This window comes from Arvicanthis niloticus, chromosome 30 (assembly GCF_011762505.2).
Source record: "Arvicanthis niloticus isolate mArvNil1 chromosome 30, mArvNil1.pat.X, whole genome shotgun sequence".
In the NCBI taxonomy this organism is placed as follows: Eukaryota; Metazoa; Chordata; class Mammalia; order Rodentia; family Muridae; genus Arvicanthis; species Arvicanthis niloticus.
Genome location: NC_133438.1, coordinates 1,082,209 through 1,099,280, shown reverse-complemented (window position 1 = coordinate 1,099,280; position 17,072 = coordinate 1,082,209). Strand labels below are relative to the sequence as shown.

The 17,072-nt window shown below is 40.7% G+C and overlaps 2 pseudogenes; one reads left to right on the top strand and one right to left on the bottom strand.

Annotated features, from left to right (window-relative positions):
- Nucleotides 1-2,360: 2,360 nt before the first annotated feature.
- LOC143440626 (ubiquitin-conjugating enzyme E2 D4-like) lies at nucleotides 2,361-4,368 on the bottom strand (annotated as a pseudogene).
- Nucleotides 4,369-15,392: 11,024 nt separating this feature from the next.
- Nucleotides 15,393-16,224, top strand: LOC143440545 (G protein-activated inward rectifier potassium channel 1 pseudogene; annotated as a pseudogene).
- Nucleotides 16,225-17,072: the final 848 nt, after the last annotated feature.

Below are 17,072 nucleotides of genomic sequence, written 5' to 3'. Positions count from 1 at the left end.
TTTGTTATTCCAAATGAATTTTCAAATTGCTCTTTCTATCTCTATGAAGTGTTAATTTGGAATTTTGATGGGGATTGCATTGAATCTGTAGATTGCTTTTGGCAAGATGGTCATTTTTTACTAAATTAATCCTGTCAATCTATGAGATGGGAGATATTTTCATCTTCTGAGATCTTCTTTGATTTCTTTCTTCAGAGACTTGAAGTTCTTGTCATACAGATCTTTCACTTGCTTTGTTAGATTCAAACCAAAATATTTTATATTATTTGTGACTATTGTGAAGTATGTCATTTCTCAGTCTGTTTATCCTTTGAGTAGAGGAAGGCTACTGATTTGTTTGAATTGAATTTATATCCAGCCACTTTGCTGAAGTTATTTATCAGTTTTAGGAGTTCTCTGGTGGAAGTTTTGGGGTAACTTAATTATTAATTATAAGAATAAACAGGCTGATTAAGGGGATGACAGAATGGTCACAAATAATATAAAATATCTTGGAATGAATCTAACTAAGCAATTAAAAAACCTGTATGACAAAAGCTTCAAGTCTCTGGAAAAAAAAATCAAAGAAGATCTCAGAAGATGGAAAGATCTCCCATGCTTGGGGATTGGCAGGATTAATTTAGTAAAAATGGCCATCTTGCCAAAAGCAATCTACAGATTTAATACAATCCCAATCAAAATTCCAAATCAATTCTTCATAGAGATAGAAAGAGCAGTTTGCAAATTCATTTAGAATAACAAAAACCCCAGGATAATGAGAACCATTCTCAACAATGAAAGAACTTCTGGGGGAATCACCATCCCTGACTTCAAACTGTACTATAGAGTAATAGTAATAAAAACTGCATGGTATTGGTACAGAGACAGGCAGGAAGATCAATGGAATAGAATTGAAGATCCAGAAATGATCCCACACATCTATGGTCCCTTGATTTTTGATAAAGGAGCTAAAACTTTCCAGTGGAAAAAAGACAGCATTTTCAACAAATGGTGCTGGTTCATCTGGAGGTCAGCATGTAGAAGAATGCAAGTTGATGCATTATTATCCCTTTGTACAAAGGTCAATTCCAAGTGGTACATTTACACAATAAGGTATTACTCAGCTATTAAAAACAATGAATTCAAGAAAGTTTTAGGTAAATGGATGGAACTAGAAAATATTATCCTGATTGAGGTAGCTCAACTACAAAAGAACACACATGGTATTCACTTACTGATAAGTGGATATTAGCCCAAAAGTTTGAAATAGCCAAGATTCAACTCACAAACCACACGAAGCTCATGAAGAAAGAAGACCAAGTGTGGATGCTTCGGTCCTTCTTAGAAGAAGCAAGAAAATAATACTCAAGAGAGCAAATGTAGAGACAAAGTGTGGGACAGAAACTGAAGGAGGGGCCGTCTGGAGACCATTCCACCTGGATATTCATCCCCTGTGTAGTCACCAAAGATAGACCCTGATATAGATGGCAGGAAGTGCATGCTGACAAGAGCCTGATATTGCTGTCTCCTTAGAGGTCTGCCAGAGTGTGATATATTCAGAGGCAGATGCTCACAGCTAACCATCGATTTGATCAAGGGGTTCCCAATGGAGGAGTTAGAGAGAAGACTGAAGGATATGAAAGGATTTGTGGCCCCATAAGGAGAGCAACAATAACAACCAGCCAGAGCTCCCCGGGGTTTAAACCACCAGGCTGGGAGCACATAGGCAGGGACCCATGACTCCATCTGTATATGTATGGGAGGATGGCCTTGTTGGGCATAGGTGGGATAGAAGATCTTTGGTCCCATGAAGACTGACCACCAAGTGGGGGAAATTTGAGGGTGGGGAGGTAGGAGTGGAAGGGTAGGTGGGGGGCACATCCTCATAGAAGCATGAGGAGGGGGATGGGATAGGAGGTTCCTGGGTGGTGGGGGTAATGGGGTAAGAGGATAAAATCTAAAATGTAAATATAATATCCAATAAAAAAGCATGTGGTCTTGGAGCAGACTGGGCTCCTGTATAGTGCCACAGTGAGTAGAGGCACTGTTTGAAGACAAGTATGGGAGGAATGCATGGCTTGGTTACCCCAAGACAAGAGACAGACCAAGGTCTAGACTGATTCTAGTGTAACCAGAAATAGTATGGATCATCATAACAGTGGTTGCTGATTTGACATCAAAGCTGTGGTACTGTCAAGGCCACAATGGCTGAAAGTGGCACCAACATGCTGTAGCCAGAGAAGTGAGTGCCAACACGTTTGTGAAGAGAGGATGATCTCTGAGTGCCTTAGCCAATATCTCAGAGCTTCACAGGAAGGCCACTCTGTCTGGCAAGCTTCTCTTGGGACTGGACTGTGTCTCTTATGAAGCCTTCAAGGCACTTATACAGCATGTTTCTGTGTCCCCTCCCTTGCTAGTTTATTGTATTTCTCTCTGTTGACCTTGTTGGTATGGGCTATTTCTAGCATGAGTGGGTCACCATGGTTAAGGTTTGAATAGCAGAGAGCAGATGGACAAGAGACCTTGGAGAAAGAGAAAAGGGCCAGTCAGCTGAGGCCCTGAGGCTGTGGGTTCCTTGTGGGCCCAGTGAAGCTCCTGAAGTACAATTTCTGCTTCTATCAACACTCCAATTTAAGGATTCTGTTCAAATCATGGTAATATTTGATTTTAAAATACCAGCAGGACACACATTACAGTGTTTTCTTAGCATACTGTTCTAGGATATCTCCTTCCTCTATGTGGTTCTGACCTTTACTTCTCTCCTTCACTGAAACCCCTGTGGTCTTAGCTCTCACACTCTTCCAAACCTCCAGTCTATGCCCACACCACACATCTTTAGTGGCCCAGAAGACTTTGTTTACTGGCAAGAAAACAGGAATTCAGAATGTTGAAGTTAGAGACTCAAAACCAAGACTGCATGGCCAATCCATCTTCCCACCTCTTACTTCTGTGCTCTCCTGTGTTGGGGGCAATGTCAGAGGACTTGGACAAAAGAAGTGATTTACCAGGGCTTGCTGAGCAACGGATAAAACATTTGTGCTTTTACCTAAATCCACCATGACTCAAAACAAACTGGCTTCAATGAGTCCAAAGTCCTGACCACAGTTTCCTATAGGTAAAACTACCTATGGTAAGGACAGGTTCCAATAACGAGGGCACTCAACTCTTCTGATGTTCTGAAGCCTGACACTCCAGGGCTGTAGACATTGCTCCACACCTCAGGGCTGCCTGTCCTTTCTCAAGTGCCCTTGCTGCTATTCCTCTTTCTCCAGTCTTTTCTGACTCTTTGCCTAAAATGCCACTGGTCCTGGAGGCTGGCAAACTCTGATGGCTATCCCTGCCTTTTATGGGCAGTGGGATATGGCTGCCTTCCTAAGGTATAATCCAGAAAAGCGCCAGTTTGGCACAGTATTGACCTATTTCCTAGATGTGTCATTCTGATGGAGTACACTGTGACACTGTACAGTACAGTGGTTCTGTCCTTCTGGATTTACCATATCCTCCTCTGTAGACCTTTTCTAACATTCCAAAGCCTGTCCTGTGATTGTCCCAGTGCCCAAAGTCTTATGCTCCACTTTTGGGAGTGGGTGGCTTGTTGTCCTACCCACCCTTCCCCATACTCAATCTTAGTTCTAGAGTACCTATAGTCCTATAGCATGTTTAGCTTGGATTTTTTTGAGGCAGAGGTCTCTCCTAGGTCAGTCTCCCGAGTGCTGTGATTATAGGTGTGTGTCACCATGGCCAGTTGAACTGAGTTCTTAGTCTCATCCACTGATGCTCATTCTTACTTGTTTTGGAAAAGAAAAGTTTCTTTTTTTACATACTCGGATATCAGGCCATGTATCTGACCTTTAAGAGATGATTCACAGCCTGTGCTGGTCCTCTTTGGATGAATGAATGAGGGATGATAAAAGTTTAATATTTGCCTTCTGAATTTTAGGAAAAATGCAAATAGAGTTGGTACTGCCTTCTGTACCCATTTGACAGTTTGGAGTATCACACAGCAACTAACTACTGAGGATATTACTAGGGCATAGGTACTTTGCTTTACCATGTCTTCTCCTTACAGTATGGAGAATGAGGTAGTCACAGGACTGGGCAGGGCTACATGACCTTGGGAAGCTGTCTGTTCTTCCTGAGCTCCCATGTCCACTAGTCAGCAAGGAGGTATGTGAGACAAGCAAGCTGAGTGTCTCTATGTTTAGACATAGTTACTGCTGGGGACCACTATGACCTCAGGATTCCAGGCATTCCACTGCTGCCATTGCTGTTGATATTAGGGTGATAAATTTTGGTAGTGAAAGCAACCTTTGGGGGCTTGAAAGGATAATCTGTGCAGTAGATGGTCAGGAAAAAAACACCTCCTTGGTTAGGACTGTCATTAGTCATCACCCACAATTCCTGTGGAACACTGAACTGGAAGATCCCTCTGTCTGTTTCTTCTGGATCTGCTTTGGCCTGGCTGACCTCATGGGTATAAATCTTGGTTATATTTTTTGATCCTGGCTATTGTGGCCTGTAGGTGTTACAACTGGGTAGGGCTTTGATTTTTTTCTCTCTTGGCAGTTTGCATAGTGCCTTCTGATACTATGAAAACCATTCCTCCAGGAAGAAGCTTCCAGGCCAGTCCCAGCCCAGGTCCTTGGGTCTGAATTGTATTGTGCTTACAACAATAAGGTTTTTTTTTTGCCTTTAAAAAAACATATTGGATATGTTTTTTTAAATATATGGATATTTTATTTTTTACATTTCAGATGTCATCCCCTTTTTTCTTCCCCTCCCCCAGAGACCCCCTACACCATCCCCCCTCCTCTATTTTGCTTTTTTGTTTTGTTTTTTCTTTTTATTGGATATTTTATTTACATTTTAGATGTTATTCCCTTTCTCCATCCCCCATCCAGGAACCCCCTATTTCATCCCCCCATCCTCTTGCTTCTATGAGGATGTGCCAGCATGCACCCACCTACTCCCACCTCCCCACCCTCGAATTCTCCCATACTGGGGCATTCAGCCTTCACAGGACCAAGGACCTCCTCTCCCACCTATGTCCAACAAGGTCATTCTCTCCTACATATACAGCTGGAGCCATGGGTGTCTCCCTATGTGCTCCCAGGCTTAGACTCCCAGGTTTAGACCCTGGGAGCTCTGGTTGGTTGGTATTGTTGCTCTCCTTATGGGGCCGCAAACCCTTTCAGCTCCTTCAGTCTTCTCTCTAACACCTCCATTGGGAACCCCTTGATCAATTCAATGGTTAGCTGTGAGCATCTCCTCTGCATATGTCAGGCTCTGGCAAGCCTCTAAGGAGACAGCTATATCAGGCTCTTGTCAGCATGCACTTCTTGACATCCACATCAGCATCTACTTTTGGTGACTGCACATGGGATGGATACCCAGGCAGAACAGTCTCCAGAAGACCCCTCCTTCTGAAAAGCAACAAAGGGCAAAACCAGCCTTTATTGTTTGGGAAGATTTTGCGTGCCCCTTGGTCAACAACTGTAAGAGAGATTTCCCAAGTCTGGAACTAGGGTCTTTGTTGAATAGTCTATTGTTTCCCCTGTTTTTTCAAGCGTCCTTAGCATTGCTTACTTATCTGCCCTCCTCCCCTTATGTTATTCTCCTTCTCTTCTAAGTTAAAGTGCCCCCCACTTCCTCCATTTCCCTCCTCAGTAGCTGTGTCCCACCATCTCTCCCTCATGAGCTTCTTCCTTCACAACCATGACAGCATTTTATTCTTCTGGATTTTTCACTTTCTTCAGGTTTGGTACTCACATCTAAAGATCCAAGTAAAGACCCATAAATAAGAGAGAACACACACCATTTGTGTTTCTGAGTCCAGAATAGTTCACTCAATATTATATTTTCTATTTCTACCCACTTACCCCTCATTGTCAAGTTTCTTTTTAAATCAGCTGATTATAATTCTATTATATATGAACCACATTTTCAGTATCCACTCATCAGTTAAAGGACATATAGGTTGCTTCCATTGTCTACATGTTTTGAATCCAGCAACAGTGAACATGGCTAAGTATCTCTGTAGTAGGATATTGAGTCCTTTGGGTATATGCCATAAAGTGGTTAGGTAGCTTATTTGGTAGATTTATTTTTAGCTTTTTGTTTTGTTTTTTTAGTTAATTTATCTATTTACTTTACATTCAGACCAGTTTCCCCTCCTTGTCTTTCCCCCACCATATACTCCTTTTCTCTTTCTCTTCAGAAAAGGGGAGGTCTCCCATGGATATATACTGACCTTGGTATATCAAGTTTCAGCAAGACTAGGAATATCTTTTACTGAGGCTAAATGAGGCAGCCCAGTTAGTGTAAAGGGTTACAAAGGCAGGCAAAATGGTCAAAGACCAGCTATGTTCCTACTGTTAGCAGTCCCAATGAAGACCAAGCTGCACATCTGTTACATATATGCAGAGGGCCTAGGTCAGTCCCATGCATACACCCTGGTTGGTGTTTCAGTGTCTGTGAGCTCCTATGGGCCCAGGTTAGTTGATTAAGTAGTTATTCTTGTGGTGTTATTGACCCCACCAGCTTCTACAATCCTTCCCCGCCCTATTTCTCATGATTCCGAAAGCTCTGCCTAATGTTTGGCTGTAGGTCTCTGCATTGGTTTCTATCAGTTGCTAGATAAGGCTGCTCTGATGATGGTTATGCTCGGATCCTATCTGTTAGATAGTAGAATATCAGTAACAGTGTCAAAGGTGGGCTTCCTCTCATGACATGGGTCTCAAGCTGGACCAGTCATTGGTGGGCTATACCCTTATTTTCTGCTTCATCTTTACTCCTGCACATCTTGTAAACCACACAAATTGTAAGTCAAAGGGTTTCTGGCTAGGTTGATATCCCAATCCTCCACTGGAAGTCTTGCCAGGTTACATGAGATGGCCAGTTCAGGCACTGTATCTCCAATTTCTAGAAGTCATAGCAAGGGTCACCTGGGAGTTTCCATTTTCCTATGTTTCTAGCTCATCTCAGAGAGGGTCCAACATTCCAGTTGTCTTTCCAAGTACTCTCTCCTTTCTCTTTTCCTGCCTGATCCCTCCTGTTCTCATCCCCAACTCCACTCCCTGTCCCTTTCCACATCCATATTTAAGTCTATTCTATTTCCCTTTCCTGGGAAGATCCATACATTCTCCTCCTACTTGAGCCCTCCTTGTTACTTAGCATCTTTGGGTCTGTGAATTGTAGCATGGCTATTTTTTATTTACATCAAATATCTACTTATAAGTAAGTACATACCATATTCGTTTTTCTAGGCCTGTATTACCTCCCTTAGAATGATCTTTTCTAGTTCCATTCATTTGACTGCACATTTAATGATGTCATTGGTTTTTAACAGCTGAAAGTAATTTTATTGGCATTTCTCTCATCACAAAGGATGGTGGACACCTTTTTTTTTTTAAAATAAAGTATGAGTGATTTGTCTGCATGTACACCTGCATCAGGTCCCCTGGAAGAGCAGCCGATGCTCCTAACCACTGATCCATTTCACTGGCACATGGATGACAAACACTTTAAATATATAAATCTCTTTTCAGAGCCACACTTAATTTTTTAATAATACTTCTATGTTTCTACAAACTGTATAGTTTTTTTTTTCCCATGAGACATGGGAGGAGACTCACGGGAACGAGTGGGATTCGAACCCGCGGGTTAGAGAGAGAGCACGCAGAGGGCCCTGCGCCCTCTGCAGGTGGCCACCTTAGCCGCTGCACCACAGCCGGTTCGCTAACTGTATAGTTTTTAACTGTATTCTAAATACTTATATTTACATCTACAGTAAAACTCTCATGCCTCACCAAAGAAGATTGTTTTGTACCAAACAGATGATACTGGAGAGATCCAAAACTTGTCAAAATGCAGAGAGTAATTGACCTTAGGGTGTTCCTTCTTGATTGATACATCTACAATGAAGTCCTTAATTCTAAGTTTCAGAGACCACTTTGGAAGAGGTGTCTGAAAGATTGTAAGAGCCAGAGATTAGAAAAGTTACTGCAATGTATGACAGGGAAGCTTCACCCATGAAATCTCAACAATATGATTATCCAAATGAGACCTGCATATTGCCAACACCAGTTGAAATGCCAACATGGTGGGGGCAGTTTGATGAGACCTCACCCCTAGATGAAGAGCTACAAGTAATCAATGGCTGCTGAGAGAAGAGGAATCAGTATAAGGCTCCTAATATTTTATCCAATCTTAAATAATTAGCCTTAGAAACATAGACAGACAAGCAGCACCAATTGGATTCAGTAGGTTACATATAAATCAATGTGTAATATGTATGTGTAATTGTATGTATATATTAGAGATAATTATAAAAGAAGAGGTTATGAATTTGAGAAAGAGGAGGTGGGATAGGAGAGTGTGAGGGCTTGAGGGTAATGTGGAAATTCTGGAAATGTATTACTAGGATTTTCTTAGCAGACACCCCTATTCAAGTTTGAATACCTAAAGTTGTGTTTAGTTGCCAGTGGTTGCAGATGACCTTAATTTAGGTTACGTAAGGAAACATTCAACGTAGCTAGAGAGGTCTATAACAGGTCAAAGGATTGCAGTCAAGGACAGATTGTTGAAAATGTTTTATTTTGATTCATTATAAAAATACAGGTGAGCGAACACAGAAAGACAAATGCATGTTCTCTTTCATCTTTGGTTCCTAGCTCCAAATCCTCAGATCAAATAGAGACCATCACAGAAAGCCACAACTGATCATAGTGTAGAAACCAACAGATTGAGAAAGCCCCGCTTCAATGGCTACAAATACATCACAGCTTCTGTATCTATGGTTTAGGGAACATTGCAGAAGAGGAGGTAAAATATTGTAAGAGCCAGAATACCAGTAAGTTTCCTGTGAAAGAGACTCATCCAGAAATGCCTATATTATCAAGATGGACACAATGACAATATCAATGAACACAGAAACATGGGAGAGGGATTCTCCTGGGATACCACTCCTAGACAAAAACTTACATGAAAGTAAGTAGGATTGCTTGAAGAAGGAGAATTAGCATCTTCCAGGGATGAACTCTCTTATTGTTTGTCAAATGCAGAGTGGTCATTATACACACAAGCAATAGAAACAGATTCAGCAGATTGTATGTCTATATTGGTGCATATACCTTACAAACACACAGATATGTGTATGTAACAATCATAAAGAGAGAAAAAGTTGCTATTAACTTGAGAGTGTATGTGGGGAATATGAGAGGGGTTTGAGGGAGTGTTGTTGGGTGAGTCTAGAGGAAGAAAAAGGAGGTGGGAATATGTTGGACTTCTATTGGGGCACATGCCTTTATGCCAGCATGTGGGAGGAAGAGGCAGATAGATCTCTGTAAGTTCAAGGCAAGCCTGGTCTACAAAGTGAGTTTCAGGACACCCAGGGCCACACAGAGAAACAGTATTTTAAACAAACCAGACCAGACCAGACCAGACCAGACCAGACCAGACCAGACCAGACCAAATCAAACCAATTGTTTCTATTATAATTGATTATTCAATACTAACTGGTCAGCACTGAATACATACATATATACAAGTCACATTTTAAAGAGTAGATAGCATTTATGAATTTAGTATTACCTTTCTACCCACACATATATAACAACAATTAATAAAAAAGAGGCCATGAATTTGAAAGAGAGCAAGAAAAAGCATATATAGCAAGTTTTAGAGGGAGGAAAAAAAGGGGAAATGATCTAATTATGTCATAATTTCATATATAGAAGAAATAACTAAAACCAATCTAAAATAGTAAAAATAATTATTGGTGACTCAAATTCAGGTATGGTACAAGACATTCATTGGATAACTGCCAGTTGTTCCACATTAGAGTCCCACCCACAGAAGTATTTGTGGTAGTTAGTAGTTAAGAAATGGAAAATCATTTGTTCAGTGTTTAAAAAGTGTTCCTTGGAACAGAAAACACCATAAAATGGATAACCCAAGCTCTAAATAGTATTTCAAAACAGTGATTAGAAGTATTTTATTTTTTATTTTTTCCATTTTTATTAGATATTTTATTTACACTTCAGATGCCATCCCCTTTCCCCATTCCCCCCTTAGAAAACCCCTATCCCATGCTCCCTTTTCCTTTTTGCATTTATACATTTAAAACAAATGTTAGTCATAGGCTTTATAGGTTTGGTATTGTTCAATCAGAGGTGTAACCCACTACCCAACCTAGATATATCAACTATCTTTGACTGGTAGAGATACATGAACATCTGCCTCCCTGTCTCCCCCCTCTTTCTCTCTTTCATCACCTAGCTTCTCCTCTCCTTCTCCTCCTCTTCTTACTCCTTCTCTTCCTCTCAGTACTCCTCCCACCTTAGCTCCTCCCACATATCACCCTTCCTGTTAAAATGAAACTTTTCTCTCAAAATACAATTAGAACATAATTATGCCAATTTGTACCAGTGAGGTACAAGATAGTCCTAATACCCAGTCCATCATTTTGTTGACTAACCAGCACCTCTGTCGTCTATCCTAACTAAAACATTTAGTTCTGAACCTGGCTTTAGGATGAATGTCAGCTACGACCATCCACTCAAATCTTTTCTCTCAAGGTAAATAGCTAGGATTGGCTATGAGGCTATAAGTTTTCAACCCCGTCAGAAATCCAGAATGACTGAGTTAACTATTGTGGGAAGCACAAAGCATAGCTTCTAAAACTTCTATAAAAGCCAATTTATAGAGACCGCTGAACACCTAGACACTCCGTCTACTTCAAAACGTTGGAGCACCTGTTCTTCTGCCTTCTGGCCCAGGATCATCTGACAGACCTTAGTGCTGCAGAATTATTAAGGGCTGATTACTCTGTCTAGGCAGATATAATCAGTCGACTATTTTGCAAGTGTGTCCTTTTCTGGACAGTAATTTGTCTGTAGAAGGAAAGAGGCAATTCTTGTCTAGTGGCTGTTGAAAGAGATGCCCATTAACATACAAGAGGCCTACAGAACTCTAAATAGACTGGACCAGAAAGAAATTCCTCCTGTCACATAATAATTAAAACACCAAATGCACAAAACAAAGAAAGAATATTAAAAGCAGTAAGGAAAAAAGGTCAAGTCACATACAAAGGCAGACCTACTAGAATTATGCCAGACTTCTCAACAGAGACTGTGAAACCCAGAAGATCCTGGGCAGATATCATACAGACCATAAGAGAACATAAATACCAGCCCAGACTACTATACCCCTCAAAATTCTCAATTACCATAGATGGAGAAACCAAAGTAGTCCAAGACAAAATCAAATTTAAACAGTATCTTTCCACTAATCCAGCCCTACAAAGAATAATAGATGGAAAAATTTCCACACAAGAAGGGGAACTACACCCTAGAAAAAGCAAGAAAGTAATCTTTCAACAAAACCAAAAGAAGATAGCCACACAAGCATAATTCCACCTCCAATAGCAAAAACAACAGGAAGCTACAATCACTATTTCTTAATATCTCTAAACATCAATAGACTCATTCACCACTAAAAAGTCATGGACTAACAGACTGGATACATAAACAGGACCCAGCATTTCGCTGCACACAGGAAATGCACCTCAGTGACAAAGACAGACACTATTTAAAATTAAAGGCTAAGAAAAATTCAAGCAAATGGTTCCAAGAAAAATGCTGAGTAGCCATTCTAATATCAAATAAAATTGACTTTCAACCAAATATTCTCAAAAGAGATAAGGAAGGATACTTCATACACATCAAAAGAAAAATCTACTAAGATGAACTCTCAATTCTGTTTGAATAAACTCCAAATGCAAGGACACTCACATTCATAAAAGATGCTTTATTAAAGCTCAAAGCACACATTGCACTTCACACAATAATAGTGGGAGATTTCAACACCCAACTCTCTGCAATGGAAAGATTACAGAAACCTAAACTAAACAGAGACATGGTAAAACCAACAGATGTTGTGAACCAAAAGGATTTAACACATATTTATAGAAAATTTCATCCTAAAACAAAACAATATATCTTCTTCTCAGCACCTCATGGTACTTTCTCTAAAATTGATCATATAGGTAGTCACAAAACAGGCCTCAAGAAATACAGGAAGATTGATATAATCCCTTGCATCTTATCAGATCATCATGGAATAAGGCTGGTCTTCAATAACTACAAAAACAACCAAAAACCCACATACACATGGAAGCTGAACAACACTATACTCAATGATAAATTGGTCATGAAAGTAATTAAAAACTTTTTAGAACTTAATGAAAATGCAGGCACATCATACCAAAACTTTTGGAACACAATGAAAGCAGTGCTTAGAGGAAAACTCATAGCTCTGAGTGCCTCCAAAAAGAAACTAGAAAGAGCATACACTAACAACTTGACAGCATACCTGAAAGCTCCAGAACAAAAAGAAGCAAATACACCCAAGAGGAGTAATCAAACTCAGGGCTGAATTTAATCATGTAGAAACAAAAAGAACTATACAAAGAATCAACAAAACCTGGAAAGAGCTGGTTCTTTGAGAAAATCAACAAGATAGGTAAACCCTTAGCCAGACTAACCAGAGAGCACAGAGTCAGTATCCAAATAAATAAAATCAGAAATGAAAGGGGAGACATAACAACCAAAACTGAGGAAATTAAAAAAAAAATCAGATCTACTACAAAAGCATATACTCAATCAAATTGGAAACTCTGGATTAAATGGACAATTTTTTAGACAGATACCAGCTACCAAAGTTAAATCAGAATCAGATAAACCATCTAAACAGTGCCATAAATCCTAAAGAAATAGAAGCAGTCACTAAAATCTCACAACCAAAAAAGCCTAGGATCAGATGGTTTTAGTATATAATTCTATCACACCTCAAAGAAGACCTAATACCAATACTCTTCAAACTGTTCCACAAAATACAAACAGAAGGAACACTATCTAATTGTGTTCTATGAAGCCATGATTCTGCTTATACCTAAACCAAACAAAGACCCAACAAAGAAAGATAACGTCAGATGAATTTTCCTTACAAATTTTGATGCAGAAATACTCAATAAAATCCTTGCAAATGGAATCCAATAACACATTAAAACAATCATTCACCACAATCAAGTAGGCTTCAGTCTAGGGATGCAGGGATGGTTCAATATATGGAAATTCATCAGCATAATTCATTACATGAACAAAGTAAAAAAAAAAATCTCATGATCGTTTCATTAGATGCTGAAAAATCAACTGTCAAAACCCAACTTCTCATCATGTGAAAAGTCTTAGAAAGATCAGGAATTCAAGGCCCATACCTAAACATAGTAAAAGTGATATACAGTAAACCGGCAATATACAGTAAAACAGAACAACAATGGCTTATGCTTTAAGATCAAGAATCACCAAATGGGATCTCATAAAATTGCAAAGCTTCTATAAGACAAAGGACATTGTCAATAGGACAAAATGGCAACCAACAGATTGAAAAAATATCTTTACCAATCCTACATGAGATAGAGGGCTAATATCAAATATATACAAATAACTCAAGAAATTAGACTCCAGAGAATCAAATACCTTATTAAAAATAGGGAACAGAGCTAAACAGAATTCTCAACTGAGGAAACTTGAATGGCTGAGATCCACCCAAAGAAATGTTCAACATCCTTAGTCATCCAGGAAATGCAAATCAAAACAGCCCTGAGGTTCCACCTCACACCAGTCAGAATGGCTAAGATCAACAATTCAGGTGACAGCAGATGTTGACAAGAATGTGAAGAAAGAGAAACAGTCTTCCATTGTTAGTGGAACTGCAAGCTGGTACAACAGCTCTGGAAATCAGTCTGGTGGTTTCTCAGAAAATTGGACATAGTACTACCTGAGGATCCAGCTATACCACTTCCACCCAGAAGATGCTTCAATATGTAATAAGGACACGTGCTCCACTGTTTATAGCAGCCATATTTGTAGTAGGCAGAAGCTAGAAAGAACTCAGATGTCCTTCAACATAGTAATGGATACAGAAAATGTGGTACATTTACACAACGGAATACTACTCAGCTATTATAAACAACGACTTTCTGAATTTCTTAAGCAAATGGATGGAACTAAAAATATCATCTTGAGTGAGGTAACCCAGACACAATAGAACACACCTGGTATGTACTCATTGATATCTGAATATTAGCCCAAAAGCTTGGAATACCCAAGATACAATTCATAGATCACATGAAGCTTAAGAAGAAGTCCATCTAGGCCCAGCACTTGGGAGGCAGAGGCGGGTGGATTTCTGAGTTTGAGGCCAGCCTGGTCTACAGAGTGAGTTCCAGGACAGCCAGGCTTACAGAGAGAAACCCTGTCTTGATAAACCAAAAAAAAGAAGTCCGTCTAAAGTATGAATCCTGTGGTCCTCCTTAGAAGGGGGACCAAAATACTCACGGGAGGAAACACAGAGACAAAGTGTGGAGCAGAAACGGAATGAAAGGCCATCCAGTGACTCCCCACCTTGGGATCCATCCCATATACTCTCATCAAACTCCGACACCCTTTTGGATGCCTGGAAGTGCTTGCTGACAGGAACCTGATGTAGGTGTCTCCTGAGAGGCTCTGCCAGAGCCTGACAAATACAGAGGAGGATGCTCACCGCCAAACATTGTACTTAGTAGGTGTCCCCAATGGAGGAGTTAGAGAAAGGACTTAAGGAGCTGAAGGGGCTTGCAACCCTATAGGAAGAACAACAATATCAATTACCAGACTCCCCAGAGCTCTGAGGGACTAAACCACCAACCAAAGAGTACACATGGAGCAACCCATGGCACCAGTTGAATATGTAACAGAGGATGACCTTGTTGGGCATCAATGGGAGGAGAATTCCTTGATCCTGTGAAGGCTCGATGCCCCAGTGTAGGGGAATACCGGGGTTGGGGGGCAGGAGTGGGTGGGTAGGTGGGCAACTCCCTCATAAAAGCAAGGGGAGGATGGATGGGATGGAGGTTTCTCGGGGCAGGGGGGCAGGAAAGGGGATAGCATTTGAAATGTAAAAAGAAGAACAAAACAAAACAAAACAAAAAACCAAAACCTCACAGAGATCTGCTCGCCTCTGCCTTCCAGGTGCTGGAAGTGAAGGTGTGTGCTGAAATGCCCACCTTGATGGAAAATCTTAACAAAGTCATCTAGAATTTCACCAACCCATAAAAGAGAAAAAATTTAAAATTGAGGTAGATGTATACCCAGTAATATGAAATCATGTACAGTCACAGTAAAACAGGAATTGTTTGCCATCAAACACATACATTAAGTAATAAATGTGGCCATGTAACCAACATTAAAGACAGGATCACCAGTGAGTTTAGTTTGCTTTTAGATAAAATTCTATGTCCACAATACTGTGTTATAAGAAAACATAACCTGCGTCTCCGCTTCGCGTTTGAATCTGGCTTGCCCCTCTGTATTATGTCTACACTCTGGAAGAAATTTGGGGACCATTACCAGATAGTGTCTACTTCGTCGATCAGTTTGGGCTTGCAGCCCCAGGACAGGGCCCGCAGCAGCAGCTTGTACCCAAGAAGAAATGGCCGGTGCAATGTGCAGCACGACAACCTGGGCAGCGAGATCAGTAGCTACCTCTCGGACCTCCTTACTACCCTGATGGATCTCAAGAGGCACTGGAACCTCTTTATCTTCATTCTCACCTACACCGTGGCCTGGCTCTTCATGGCGTCCATGTGGTGCATGATTGCTTATACCTGGGGCGACCTGAACACAGCCCATGTTGGCAACTACACTCCCTGTGTGGCCAATGTCTATAACTTCCCTTCTGCCTTCCTTTTCTTCATCGAGGCTGAGGCATCATCAGCTATGGCTACCACTACATCACCGACAAGTGCCCCAAGGGCATCATCCTCTTTGGCTCCATCCTTGGCTCCATCGTGAACGCTTTCTTCATCAGCTACATGTTCATCAACATGTCCCAGCCCAAAAGGTGTGCTGAGACCCTCATGTTTAGCTAGCACGCAGTTTTCTCCATGAGGGATAGAAAACTCACTCTCATGTTCTGGGTGGGCAACTGCTCAACAGCTGCATGGTCTCCACGCAGATCCACTGCAAGCTGCTCAAATCTCCGCAGACACCTGAGGATGAGTTTCTTCCCCTTGACCAACTTGAACTGGATGTAGGTTTTAGTAGAGGGGCAAATCAACTTTTTCTTGTTTCCCCTCTGACAATTTGCCACGTGATTGATGCCAAAAGCCCATTTTATGACACCCTCCACAATAGTCACAAATAATACAAAATACCTTGGTGTGAATCTAACCAAGCAAGTGAAATATCTGTATGACAAGAACTTCAAGTCTCTGAAGAAAGAAATCAAAGAAGATCGCAGAAGATGAAAAGATTTTTCATACTCATGGATTGGCAGGATTAATATAGCAAAAATGGCCGTCTTGCTGAAAGCAATCTACAGATTCAATGGAATCCCCATTAAAATCCCAACACAATTCTTCACAGAGATAGAAAGAGAGATTCTCAAATTCATTTGGAATAACAAAAAACCCAGGATAGTGAGAACTATTCTCAACAATAACAGAACTGGGGGAATCACCATCCCTGACCTCAAGCTGTACTACAGAGCAATAGTGATAAAAACTGCATGGTATTGGTACAGAAACAGGCAGAAAGACCAATGGAATAGAATTGAAGACCCAGGAATGAACCCACACACCTATTGTCTCCCATTCTTTGACAAAGAAGCCAAAACCATCCAGTGGAAAAAGGACAACATTTGCAATAAACGGTGCTGGTTCAACTGGAGGTCAGCATGTAGAAGAATGCAAATCGATCCATTCTTATCTCCTTGTACAAAGATCAAGTCCAAGTAGATAAAGGGTCTTCACATAAAACCAGATACAGTGAAACTAATGGGGAAGACCCTTGAATACCTTGGCACAGGGAAAAAGTTTCTGAACAGAAACAGGCTTATGCTCTAAGATCAATAATCACAAATGGGACCTCATAAAATTGCAAAGTTTCTGTAAGGCAAAGGACACTGTCAATTGGACAAAACGGCAACCAACAGATTGAAAAATATCTTCACCAATCCTATATCTGATAGAGGGCTATTAGCCAACATATACA